Source organism: Paroedura picta, chromosome 7 (genome assembly GCF_049243985.1).
Source record: "Paroedura picta isolate Pp20150507F chromosome 7, Ppicta_v3.0, whole genome shotgun sequence".
NCBI classification, from domain to species: domain Eukaryota; kingdom Metazoa; phylum Chordata; class Lepidosauria; order Squamata; family Gekkonidae; genus Paroedura; species Paroedura picta.
The window spans coordinates 73,078,894-73,091,070 of record NC_135375.1 but is presented as its reverse complement, the minus strand read 5'-3'; the positions used below and the strand labels follow the sequence as shown (position 1 = coordinate 73,091,070).

General features: G+C 46.7%; 1 long non-coding RNA gene across 2 annotated transcripts in view; it reads left to right on the top strand.

Annotated features, from left to right (window-relative positions):
- The first annotated feature begins 44 nt into the window (after positions 1-44).
- Positions 45-12,177, top strand: part of LOC143841116 (uncharacterized) — a 32,544-nt gene continuing 20,411 nt past the window's right edge. The window contains exons 1-3 of one of the 2 annotated variants that reach the window (XR_013232569.1): positions 45-229; positions 5,999-6,109; positions 6,731-6,808. This is a non-coding gene — a long non-coding RNA (uncharacterized LOC143841116). The remainder of the gene's footprint in view (positions 230-5,998; positions 6,110-6,730; positions 6,809-12,177) is intronic. The other variant, XR_013232568.1, reaches the window with a different exon arrangement.

The following is a 12,177-nucleotide window of genomic DNA, read 5'->3' as shown; positions in this document are numbered from 1 at the left end:
GCTCGCGAGCGCCTCCAATCCCGGCCGCCTGCCCTAATTTCCTGATCCACGCAACCTGCCGCCGCAGCTGTGCGCGCTCCACACGGCCGGCGGGGCGGTCATTCGGGCAGGCCGGCCGGCCGGCAGCCGCGCCTCCGCCGTCCCCGCCCCGTTGGTGCTGCTGAGGCGCACAGGTGAGCCTCCCCTTCCAGCCGCTGCCGAGGAGCTCCCCGGAGACCTGCTGCTCAGAGTAAGTGGCGACTGCCCCTACGGCGGGAGGGCTCGGGGAGCGGGCGACTCTTCCCCTGCTGCACCACGGCGGCCATTCCCCTTCGGGGGGAAGACGCTCCGCGCCCACGGACGGTCGCGCTGGGGCCGCCCGGTGATTTGCATGATGCCCACGCCAGTGATTGTCGATCGACCAAAACATATTTACAGTCTGATCCGGAACACGTTTATTCAAAAGAGACTCCCACTTACTTACTGGAGTGAGGCTTACATCCCGGCAGCTAATGTTCCGTGCAGGGGCTACTCGGGTGCCCCAGTGCGATTTATGAATGTTATGAACGAATCCCGTGGAGTTCAGATGGGCTTATTCCAAAATACATGTGCCATTCAGCCCCATTGCACGCACAGACACTCAGAAGTAGGCATAGCAATCTAAGGTCAGTGGGGCTGCCATGAGATCCTTGAGCCCCCTGCCCTCTGGGAGGAATGGGTCTCATGCCAGGACTGCAGAATAGAGCCTTTGAGATCTCCCTGTCAAAGTTATGTCTGCATCTCTGTTGTCATGATGACTGCCATTCTTCAAGCATGAGCTGCCATCTCCCTTGGACTGCATTAGCCTAGTGCAGATGATGCTTGCAGACACCCCACCCACCCCTGGGGTTTGCCCCTGTCTTTTAACAACAGCCTGATAGGCAGAAAAGTAAGTTTCCAGTCCTAGCTACATACTGCATCTGCTTTGTTTTTTTTAATTGCCTAACATGTTGCTTTTAGTTCTGAGTACTGCAGCATGCTAGGTATTGCAACACGTGTACCCCACCACTGAGCTATAGCTCCTCCTACCTTTCCAGTTCATAGAAACGAAGTTTGAAAGGTGCTCTGGCTGTGTAAATGCCTCAGTGCTACACAGATAGGCTTGAATCTATTGGCACTTTTCTTCAGGCTCAAAGATCGCAACTATCTCATCTCCCCCTGGAGTGCAAAATGCTGTTGCTGCCTCCCAGGAGAAACACTGCAGGAGGGAATTCGGGTTGCAGCAGATGAAAGGGGAGAAAGTGGTACTTTGTGAGAGGAAATAGTTTAGCCCTTGGAAACGCTACAGTGGATCCAAGCCCTTATGTGGCTAATTTATAACTTTGGTACAATTGATTGACATTTTATGCAACAACTAGTAATCAAGCCCGCTGCCCTCGAAATGCAGTGGGCGCTAGCAGGCGGCAGAGGCTTTCCGGGGCTGGTGGTGGGCTTAGGGAGCCCTCCCCCCCCCCGCAGCTGCCTCCGCGCGTGTCCGAGGCGGGTCGTCTTCGCTGCAACGGCTACCTGTCATTGGGGTGAGGGAGATGTCCACGGGTGGCTGGCGGTGGGCGTGGAGCGCCGGTGTCGGCGTGGGCGAGTGGGCTGTGGGCTGGGAGAGAGGTTGGTGGGCGGCAGGCCGTTGCTGGCGGCGCAGCTGGCGGGCGTCCTTTGCGTGGGCTCTTCCCCGCGTTGGTTGTGGGCGGCAGTTGCCGCGTCGACGTCTCCGCGCTGAGCGCTCCTGTTGGCTGCAAGGTAGAAGATGGCGGCGGGAGGCTGGAGGTGGGGCTGAAGCGCGGGCAAGCGGCGGCGGGCTTGGAGCTTTGAGAGGCGTGGACGTTCGTGCAGCCTTCTTTCGGGGAGCCCCCGGCAGCCGCGCTCCGCGCGACTGCCGGGGGCTCCCTTGGGCAGCGGTGTGATGCAGCGAGAGGCGCTTTGCGCCTCTCGCTGCATCAGGCCGCTGGGCAGGGAGCCACCGGCAGCCGCGCAGAGCGCGGCTGCCGGGGGCTCCCTTGCGGCCGGCCTTGCGCCAGGCCGGTCACAAAGGCAAAGGGAGCAAAGGCAAAGGGAGCAAAGGCAAAGGGGCTGGGAATCGGAGGGACTAATCGGCCAATTGGTCCCTCCGATTGTCTGTCCGGACCCTTCCTCATCACGGACACATCCCGCCCTAGAACCCCTTAGCCTTTTATATAGTCCGTGGCGCCCGTGGCGCCACAAGCGGTTTAAAGATAATATCTGCTATACAGTACAACCGCTACTGCATCTGTTCTACTATATATTTCTGGTAAGGCCTTGGAGGAGGAACAATTCTCAGCGCCTAACACCCACTCAGGACAGCTGTCCCGCCCCTGAGTGCCTCTTCCTCCAACCGGCTTGCCTGTCTGTCCAGCAGCCAGCCAATTGCCTTCCATCCCCCACCCCTGACCACCCCCTCTGAGGCTCGTGGGCTGCAGATTTCTGCCGTGTAAGAGCTGCCCCTGCTGGTGAGTTCCCTAACAGTTGCCTGCAGCCTTTCCAGGTCCTGGGGGGATGCTGTCCACAGAGTTCTTCTATTCCACCCCTCTAATCTAGTGCCCATTGTATTTATGAATGCAATGGGCTTAGCCCCTAGTATACATATATACACCTCACGAGACAGGTGAAGCTGAGAGAGCTCTGAGAGAACTGTGACTGGTCCAAGGCCACCCAGCTGGCTGCATATAGAAGAGTGGAGGAATCAAATCTGGTTCTGCAGATCAGAGGCTGCCGCTCTCAACTCCTACGCCATGCTGGCTCTCAAGGCGTGGATCACGGTTTTGCAATGCTGTGTTGCAGTGATTTGTCTTCTTGTTTATCATGTAATACCAGGCACATGTCCTAAGCATGGAGTGCCCTTCTCTAAGGACTCACATGAGCTTGTGAAGCTGCCTTAGACTGGTTCAGACCATTGATCTATCAAGGGCAGTATTTATTCAAGCTGGCAGGAGCATACCAGTGTCTTAGGCAGAGGTCTTTCACATTGCCAAGTCAGTTTAACTGGATTGGATTTGGGACCTCCTGCAAGCCAAGTAGATGCTCTGCCACTGAACCAAGGCCAAAGGGCATTCCAGGGCAGCCAGGTTTGTTTGTTGTTATCAGGGTTTTTTTTTTTTTGCATGTTTGCCTTTTGCAATGCATAGGTCAGGATATGTGTTTGCATTTACACATTTATTGCCAGAAACACCCATGTGACTCCAGTGCAACTGCGGCCAACAGTGACAGGTGCATGAAGTACCTTTGTGTCCAGGTACTGGCCAACATCTGGAGAACTGCCTGATTAGCCCTGCACATCCAGAAGGTCTTTACATTTGCATTTTTGTTGTCTGCTCCCCCCTTCCATTTCCACTGGACATATCCAAGTCTTTAAGGGGAGCTACAATAGTTCTTTGGATCTGAACTAGTATGGATAAAGGATCCTATAGCTGTTCCCTTGAACTCAGTATATTTGAAAGTGAATCCTACTAACCCTCATTGCATCACATCAGTTTTAATGAAAGTTTATTTGTCTGTGTGGTTTGTGAATCACGACAGAGCTAGCTAGAGAAGAAATTGATAGGCTGCCTGTGGTTCCTTTGATTGTTACCTACTTGTTCCTTTGTACTTGTAACCAGGAGCCTTTGGCAGGAAGCTCCCCCCCCCCCCCCGCTCCTCTTCACTAGGATCCACTGCATGCTTGTGTGATTTCGCAACTTTCTCTCAACTGCATGGATTTATTTTCCAACATTAATAATGCTGCATACTAGGATTTGGTTGGAATTTTGCTTAAAATAAAACAAGGCAATGCAGTTGAGGAGGAAAATTGCTACTTGTGCATTCTCTCATCTCAGATTACACTTAATTGTTAATTTTACAAAATAATATAGAGGGATCCTATAATTAAAACTTTAACCTGTATTTAAGAGAGAAATGTTTCATTTGTAGAGTTTTAACATTCAATTATTATAAGCCATACAACCGAACAAAGAAGAAAGCAGAATAAAATAGAATTTATCCTACTCATGACATAATTTTTAGCACTGCTGCTGATTCTGCTTCTTCTGTTTCTTCTTCTGCTTTTGCTGCTGCTGCTGTTGCATCTCATTGCACCACAGGAGGGTTTCATAGATTCCATCCCACACTGGAAACTTATATAATGCTGAGCGGACAAACCAGAACAAAAGCTGGCGAGACAGTGATGATGAAGGGTGTGCAGACTAATCCCATGGGCCCACTAGCTCAAGTGACTGCAATGTCAGGACAAGCATAAAATATAAGATCCTTCGATTCTACATACACCCAGTCCGTAAGCAGAAGCAAGAGGCAATATCACTAGTAGCTCAGCTGTCACTCACCAGTCAAAGCACAGTCCCGGAGCGTCAGCAGCAAGCAGAACTCAGAGCCTTCCTCGGGGAAGAATCCGAGTCTCATTTGAAGTGCAAATAAAACCGCAAAGGCAATGTGAATATCATTGCACATATCTGTAGAAACGAGGCAATATCACTAGAATTCAGCAGTCAGTCACCATTCAAGACGTGCTTTGCTGTTAACACTGCTCATGCACACAAAGCTCAGATGAATATGAGTGCTCAGCCCAGCTACCATTCCACAAATAAAGCATAAGCACAGTCCCAGAGACTCAGCAGTTCATCTCAGCATGTGAAACTCAGAGGCTTCCATGGGAAGAGTTTGATTTTGCACAGACAATGTGAATAACATTGTACATAACACCATTGATACTGGTGTCAGTATGAGGGGAGCAATCCTGCAAAGGTAAAGGGAGGATACACATGCATAAGGAAGAATGGAAGCTAAAGCTCCAACTTCGGCTTTGCCATGCAGTGGGGGTGTGCTGACGTGGTCCTGAGTCCCCACTTTGAAGAGGTGCAAGTGCTTATAATATGGAGGAAGACTCGAGATGAATACAACAAAACATGGGCTAAAAATTTAAAGTGTCCTTTGTGGCAGTTGTGTTGGCAATGAACAAAGCCTTGTTGTCCCCATTGCATCTCCATAACATAGAGGAGCTGATTGAGTGGTTGAAATCCTGTTGGGATCCAGTCTTCAGGAGGAGGTGGGCTACTTGGAGGTCCACTAGGACTATTTTGCTCAATGCATTGTAGATAAAATCTCTTGCTTTCACTCCTACTTAGACAGGGTCAGATGGTGCCAGAGTGCCAACTTGTCCAGCCACATGGGATCCTTTTCAGCATATTCAGTCTGAGACTTTAGGCCTGCCAGCCGCTTGTATGACCCTTGCTGTTCTTGGCTACTTAAATCTGTGGGGAGAGCTGGCTGACTTGGTCCAAAAGGCAGTTAATATCTCTTAGAGAAAGAGGATTGACACAAACAAGTATGTTGTATCCACTTCTGTTGAAGCCTGCCTTGGACGAAGGTGTTGTCAGTAACTTTTGACCAGTCTCAAACATTCCATTCTTAAATTCAAATGGGTAGCCATGTTCATCTGAAGTAGCACAATAAAATTTGAGTCCAATGGCACCTTGAAGACCAACAAAGATTTATTCAAGGTGTGAGCTTTCATGTGCATTGTCTGAGGAAGGTGCCATTGGACTCAAATTTTGTTATTCTATTCTTTAGTAAGGTGACTGAATGGATGGTGGTGGGACAAGTTTCCTGGGTGAAGTAGATCTTTTTTTGCCTGGTTATGGGACTGAAACAGCCTTAGTTACCCTGGTGGATGATCTGTACCAAGATATATGTAGAGGGAGTGCGATTGTTGATTCTCCTGGACCTCTCAGTGGCCTTCTATACCATCCACTATGGTATCCTTCTGCGGTACCTTGCTGGGCTGGGAATGGGAGGCACCATTTTGTGGTGGTGGTGGTCCTACCTGAAGGGTTGGTTTCAGAAGGGGATGCTGGGGAGTTACTTCTTAGCCTCTTGGCCTTTGAGATCTTACAAGGCTCCATCTTGTCTTATACGCTTTTCAACACCCTGGGTGAGGTCATCCAGTGAAATTACACTCTGCTCTATTTTACACTTCCAGCTCATTCCAGGGAGGCTGTAGCAACCCTGAACTGATGCCTGGACATAGTTTTTGGGGTGGATCCAGGAAAATAAACTGAAGTTTAATCTTGACAAGATGGAAATGCTAATGGTGAGTGGAAAACCTGACCCAGGATTTAAAGTGTCACCCATTTAGGATGAGGTTGCAGTAACCTTGAAGAAATAAGTCCATAGTATAAGAGTTTACTGGACCCATGCCTACTGCTAGATAAGCAGGTGGCAGCTATGTTAAGGAATGACTTTTAGCAGTTTCAACTGTTTAGCCAGCTGCAGTGTTCTCTGTGGTAACAATCCAGCCATTATGATGCACGCTATGGTTATTATCTAGATTGGATTACTGAAAGGTATTCTGCGTGGGCCTGTTCTTGTGAAGTGTTTGGGAAACTTCAGTTGATGCAGAATGCTAGGTCATTGATTCCATATCACTCCAGTCTTGGCATGTCTCCACTTATTTCAATTCAAGATGCTTAAAAACCCTATCCAAAAGATTGCCTATTCCCTCATCAACCTAATTGAGCATTACTTTGAAGACTTGTGTTAGCAGAAGCATTTAGGTCTATCAAGCAAATAACTTTCTTAGTTAAGCACTTTGCACTTGGTCATTTCAGAGAGGGAAAAAAACTCTACCTATATTTAATCGTGTATAAATTAAAGGAATCCCCCCCAAAAAAACACATTATTTCATAATGTAAATAATTAATATCTCCTTTAGGATGTTTAGTGAAATGATTCTGAAGATAGCAGAAGATGTGGAAATGACGGAGGAAGAAGATGAATCAATTGGGCAGAGGTAATGTTCTGGAAACTGACTAAAGAGAAAAGACATTGCATCATCTGGCATGTACTTCATTATTTTTGCCTCGTTCAGCTGCAGAGAGATGCTCGATAGTTTTAAAGTCAACTACAGTGTACACTTTGAGTTTTGGAGAAAAGAAACCAGATGGAACCTGCTGGGATCATAAAACTTCATAACTGGCACAGCAGCAGCAATAACATCAACAGTGATTCCATATTTAAGAGGATGAAATTTAAATTATCCAGAGGTATGAAGAATAGAGGAAACAGAGAACCCCTAAAGAGACCAGTTCTGGGAAGACAACTGCCACTAAAACATATTAACTGTGCTCTTCCCAATGGGAAAAACATCACTGAACCTAATGAGACATGAGAAGGCAGGAAAGTGTGTGTGTGTGTGTGTGGGGGGATTCTGCCATCTTGCTTTCCTTGGTCATAGCAATGTTTCCTTTGGATTCAGTGTCTTTCGTTGCCCAAATAAGCAGGTACCAAGGGAAAAGCTGCCCTGAGAACTGGCTGCCGAGATCATGATGGGCGAGTGGGACAGGACATCACGCCATCATTGACACTCACCTGCCACTGGGAGAACTTTCCCAAGCAATTCCACTGAGCAGCAATGATAATGCATTGCAGTGCCTACCTTGTCAATAGAATCAGAGTCCAGTAGCACCTTTAAGACCAACAAAGATTTATTCAGGGCGTGAGCTTTCGAGTGCAAGCAGTCTTCATCAGACTAAGAACTGGCCATCTACTTTGTCGATAGTCACTCAACTCCCAAGAAAGCTGAGTGAGGCCTGACTGCATGCTGGGTGCCCAGAACAAACGGGCCTACTGCAAGGAACTACCTCACTCTTGAATCATAAGGAAGTGGAAGGGGTATGGCAAGGTAATAGCCTCTAACACCAGTCCCTGTGCCCAGGAAAGTAGTATACTACAAGTAAACTCACACATTCTACCATCCCATTGCTTTGGCTCTTTCTGGGGGGCGGAATATAGTGCTCTCCCTTCTCCTCTATGACAGTATTATCCTTTGAGAGGGTAGTATGCTGTCTCTCAAGGGCAGATCAGAGCTGCTCAAGGATCAGTTCCCACTCCTAAATAGAAATGATAATATTTCTGTTCCTACAATAGTACAATCAGGATATCTTTCAATGTTACTTGAGCTGTGTGGGAGCTGCTGTGGCATCTGGCCATTGTGGGCCCCTATGATAATACCAGGAGCTCTGAGTAATGTGTACTCTCCTCATGTGGAGTTTTAGAAGTTACCTGAATATCATAGGAAAAATAGTGCCGGTATTTTTGAGATCCGTTCAAATAATGATTCTGCGCATGTTATAGTATATAGCATAATAATAACAGCAGCAGCATTTTGCCATTAAGTTACAGCTGACGTATGGCGATCCTGCAGGGCTTTGAAGGCAAGAGACGTTCAGAGGTGACCAGCCAATGCCTGCCTCTGAATCATGACACTGGAATCCCTGGAGGTCTCTCACTCCACTGCTAGCCAGGGCTGACCTTGCTTAGCGTATGAGATGTGATGAGATGGAGCCAGCCTAGGCCGTCCAGGTCAGAGTCCAGTATAATTACATTTGATTTACTAAAAAATGAGCATATGTCAAATTGAATTGTCCCCTTGAAATCACTGGCAAGAGTCACATCAATTTATAGTGCTTATTAAGTTTTAATACAGTTTATTAATGTGTCAGTTGTCAACTGTGCTGCCCTCACATAAGTAGCCAAAAATTGTCTTTTGAGATTAGTAGTAGGCTAGCTGGTGTTGTAGTATTTGATAAGGTTGAAATTGAGTAAGATGTGTGTTTGAGACTGTAGAAGAAAAAGAGTTGGTTCTTATATGCCACTTTTCTCTACCAGGAGTCTCAAAGCGGCTTACAATCTCCTCTTTCCTCAGCCCTCAACAGACACCCTGTGAGGTAGGTGAGGCTGAGAGAGCCCTGATATTACAGCTCAGTCAGAACAGCTTTATCAGTGCTGTGGTGAGCCCAGTTGGCTTCATGTGCAGGAGGAGCAGGGAATCAAACCCGGCTTGCCAGATTAGAAGCTGGCGCGCCTAACCACTACACCAAGCTGGCTCTTGTACCACAACTAGGAAAGTATGGCTTGATTTCATGAAGGAACAACAGAATTGCCTCAGAGAGATTCAGTTTTGAATCTCCGAGCAGTGTTAGCTACCTTCCTTTCTACATCAAGCCCTGATTGTTGATTTTAAAAAAATGAAGCCAATTTGGATCCCAGGAGATAAATTCTCAGTCACTAAAATGACTAGATGATAATTTTTCCCTGAGCTGAGATGTTTCTATTTTCAGAATACTAATTAGCAGATTACTAATGAGAAATGACTCAATCATAGCAGCTTCTCCAACCTCTGAATCTTCCAGGGTTGCCCGTGTGGGCTGGGATGTCTACTCTTTTTCTACTGGGGAAGGGTTCCCCTGAGAAAAAACATTTTGCAGCAGCAGGAATTTTAATATTGGACAGCATTAAGAATAAAGCCATGCCATTGTTTTACCACTCTTGAACATCCCAATATCAACAGATGCTTGCGAGGGCTCAAAGTAATTTGAGCAGAAAGAAACCAGAAGGTGATGGGTGTGCATTAAAGTGGCTGAGAAACAGCAAAAGGTTCCCACATGGGAAGAAGATGTCAGAAAACTGCTACAGTATTTAATCCAGGGGAGTCTGCAAAGCTCTTCCTATGACACATTTTATTCAGTGCTGCCGTATACTTTATTTTCAGCCTTTTGCAGAGGGCACTCGTGGCACCATAAAGCACCTAGAGAGATCTAAGAGACCTCTGGGAGGCTGCAATATGCTGCACCCTGCTCTGTGTATAATAATACTAATAAAAACTACTTGTTTGAAATGTATGTGAGAGAGACTTGGTTCACTCACTGTATGGAACCAACTATGATTCATGTGATTTTTCTGAAATCAGGGCCCTTCACTAACTGTGTTTTTTTTCTTTAGAATTCTTGGGGTTTCATTTGCTGCTGTCTTTGCAGAACTAGATCTGTGTAGCTTCAGATAATAATCCTGTACAAAGCTAGCCTGTAATAAGAAGAAAGAGAACAAGCCCCTGCTGCAGCACAGGCCAGAAACCCCTGATTTGTGGCAATGGGAAGGGAAATGGCAGTAAGTGACGGGTTGCTTTTGAGAAATTCCTCATGAAATCCTGTTCTGGGCTGCCACACGGGTGTTAAAATTACCTCTAATAGTGGGATGCCTATGATACAGGCATTAGGAGTCAGCGACTGACAGCATTCCTAAAATAAGAAGTTGGATTAAATATTTCCTATTGCAGTTGTTTTGGGAGTAAATAATACCGGGAAATGTAATTGCGTAGCAATAAATGTATTGAGAGCCCATCTGAATGGTCACATTCCGCTCAAAAGCATGACAGCAAACACTCATCCCACACTTTGGGGAATCCCTCCTGTGGTTACCCTTCAGGGATGAAGTGAAAGATAACAGATCCTAGCATCCAATCCTGACAGTGTTTGGAAACATTAATCAGAGGTTTTCAGCCACTGCAAGTCGGAAACACTTTGTTCCGACCTCTAGAAAGGAACCAGTGAAACCTCCTCTTGCTGTAGAGGAAGCTGTGTTCTTTCCTCCCTCAAGCAGCAAGGAAAACTCTACTTAAGAGACTATTAATTGACATTAGGCCATAAGCTGCAATGTTCTACTACTAACATGGCCAGTGAGTTCCTTCACTGCATAGGAGGTGAGCAGATTTTGAATGAAAGAGCACTGGGACAGTGGAGTAAATAAGGCCACAGCTTTATTTATTTATAGGAGCAGGGTGCGGCATGGGGGGAGCTGTTCTCTTGCAGCCAGTGGACTGCTTGGGCCATTTCTTCCCAGAGGCCGTTCTTGCAGCCGAGGTGCACATTTGGTCAGCAAGCAGTGCTATCTGGGAGCCACCCTGGTCGGGGGACAGCAGCTGTTGGGTGCCAATGGGCCTGAGCCTCTGAGTGGCAACCCTCTGCCCTCTGGCACTGAGCCTGCCAGCCAGGTTGTCTGGTGTGCAGACACAGGCTGCTCGCCAAAACAGCTCTGGCCATGCCTAAACCACCAGTGACAAGTATAACGGCAACATGTAAGAAACTAATACACGACGGCAGGTGGGAATCGTCACCACTGGCTGGCAGGAAGAGGGGGCCTGGCATGTGGGTGGCCCCTTAAATAGAGGGCTTGTCCGACCCTCTCTTCCCCAGTCCCCTGCTACCATGGAGGCTGGTCAGCCACACGTGGTCGGTGCCCTTGCTAGGCTTCTGGCGGTTGGACTCATTGTCATTTGGCCCCGCCCACAGCATCTGCCATGGTGCAGCCTCAGGTGAGTCAGGGCCATCCTTATCACTGCATGGGAGGGATTCTTTGCAGGATTTAGAGAAGACCTTCTACTAACTTGCCTGTTTCTGTAATCGCATCTGACATTATAGGCATTTCAGGTCATTCTGTTTGCTGATCTAAAATCCACTATTTCCCTAAAAAAAAAACTTCAAAGAGAAAATCAAATGTGAAATTGTTGAATTAAGATTCATAATACTATCCCCCCCCCCTCATTTCTAAAAAGGGACTTCAGACTTCTAACTCAGGTGCTGACATAGTATATCTCACCTCTTATATCTAATCTAATTTCTCGATAATTTCCTAGTTGGATCTTCTTACTGTGCATCTTGTCACTTTCCTAGAGTAGATGTTATAGGTTGGAGAATCCCTCTTGCCCTCTCTAGTAGCATTTCTGGTCCTTTAAAAAACTAACCTCTCTTTATAACCTCTGCCTTTGAATCCTCTCCACTTTTGTTGAATCCTCCCCACTTTAATATAAATTCATTGGCTTCATGGATGCACATTTCATGCATCTGATGAAGTGAGCTCACAAAAGTTTATGCTGAATTAAATTTTGTTAGTCTGAGATATCCCTGGACTCATATTTTGTTTTTGTATCCTGTGTGGCCCATATAGCTGACAACAATAATTTGTTTTGTGAGGGACAGAATTCTTAAAGAGCCACGTAAAGCCAACATGATCTTTCATCTTGCATACCATAATGCCTATTGACCCACTCATTAATAACTCAATGAAAGCCCTTCATTATCTTCAAAATGAGCACTCAGAACTGTTTTTAACATCCATGATGTGTACCCAAAAGGGCATGTCATTCTCTTCTTTTGTGCTTCTAACTTGGGAAATAATTAAATTGCTGTTTAGTTATGGAAATTGGAAAATTGCCATAAATATGTTTATGGGATTTACTGGCACCTCCAGTTCATTCCATTTTCTACAAATTGGTAAACCAAGTATCTGTGTACTGAACAAACTATTGGTGGTTAGATGTCTATT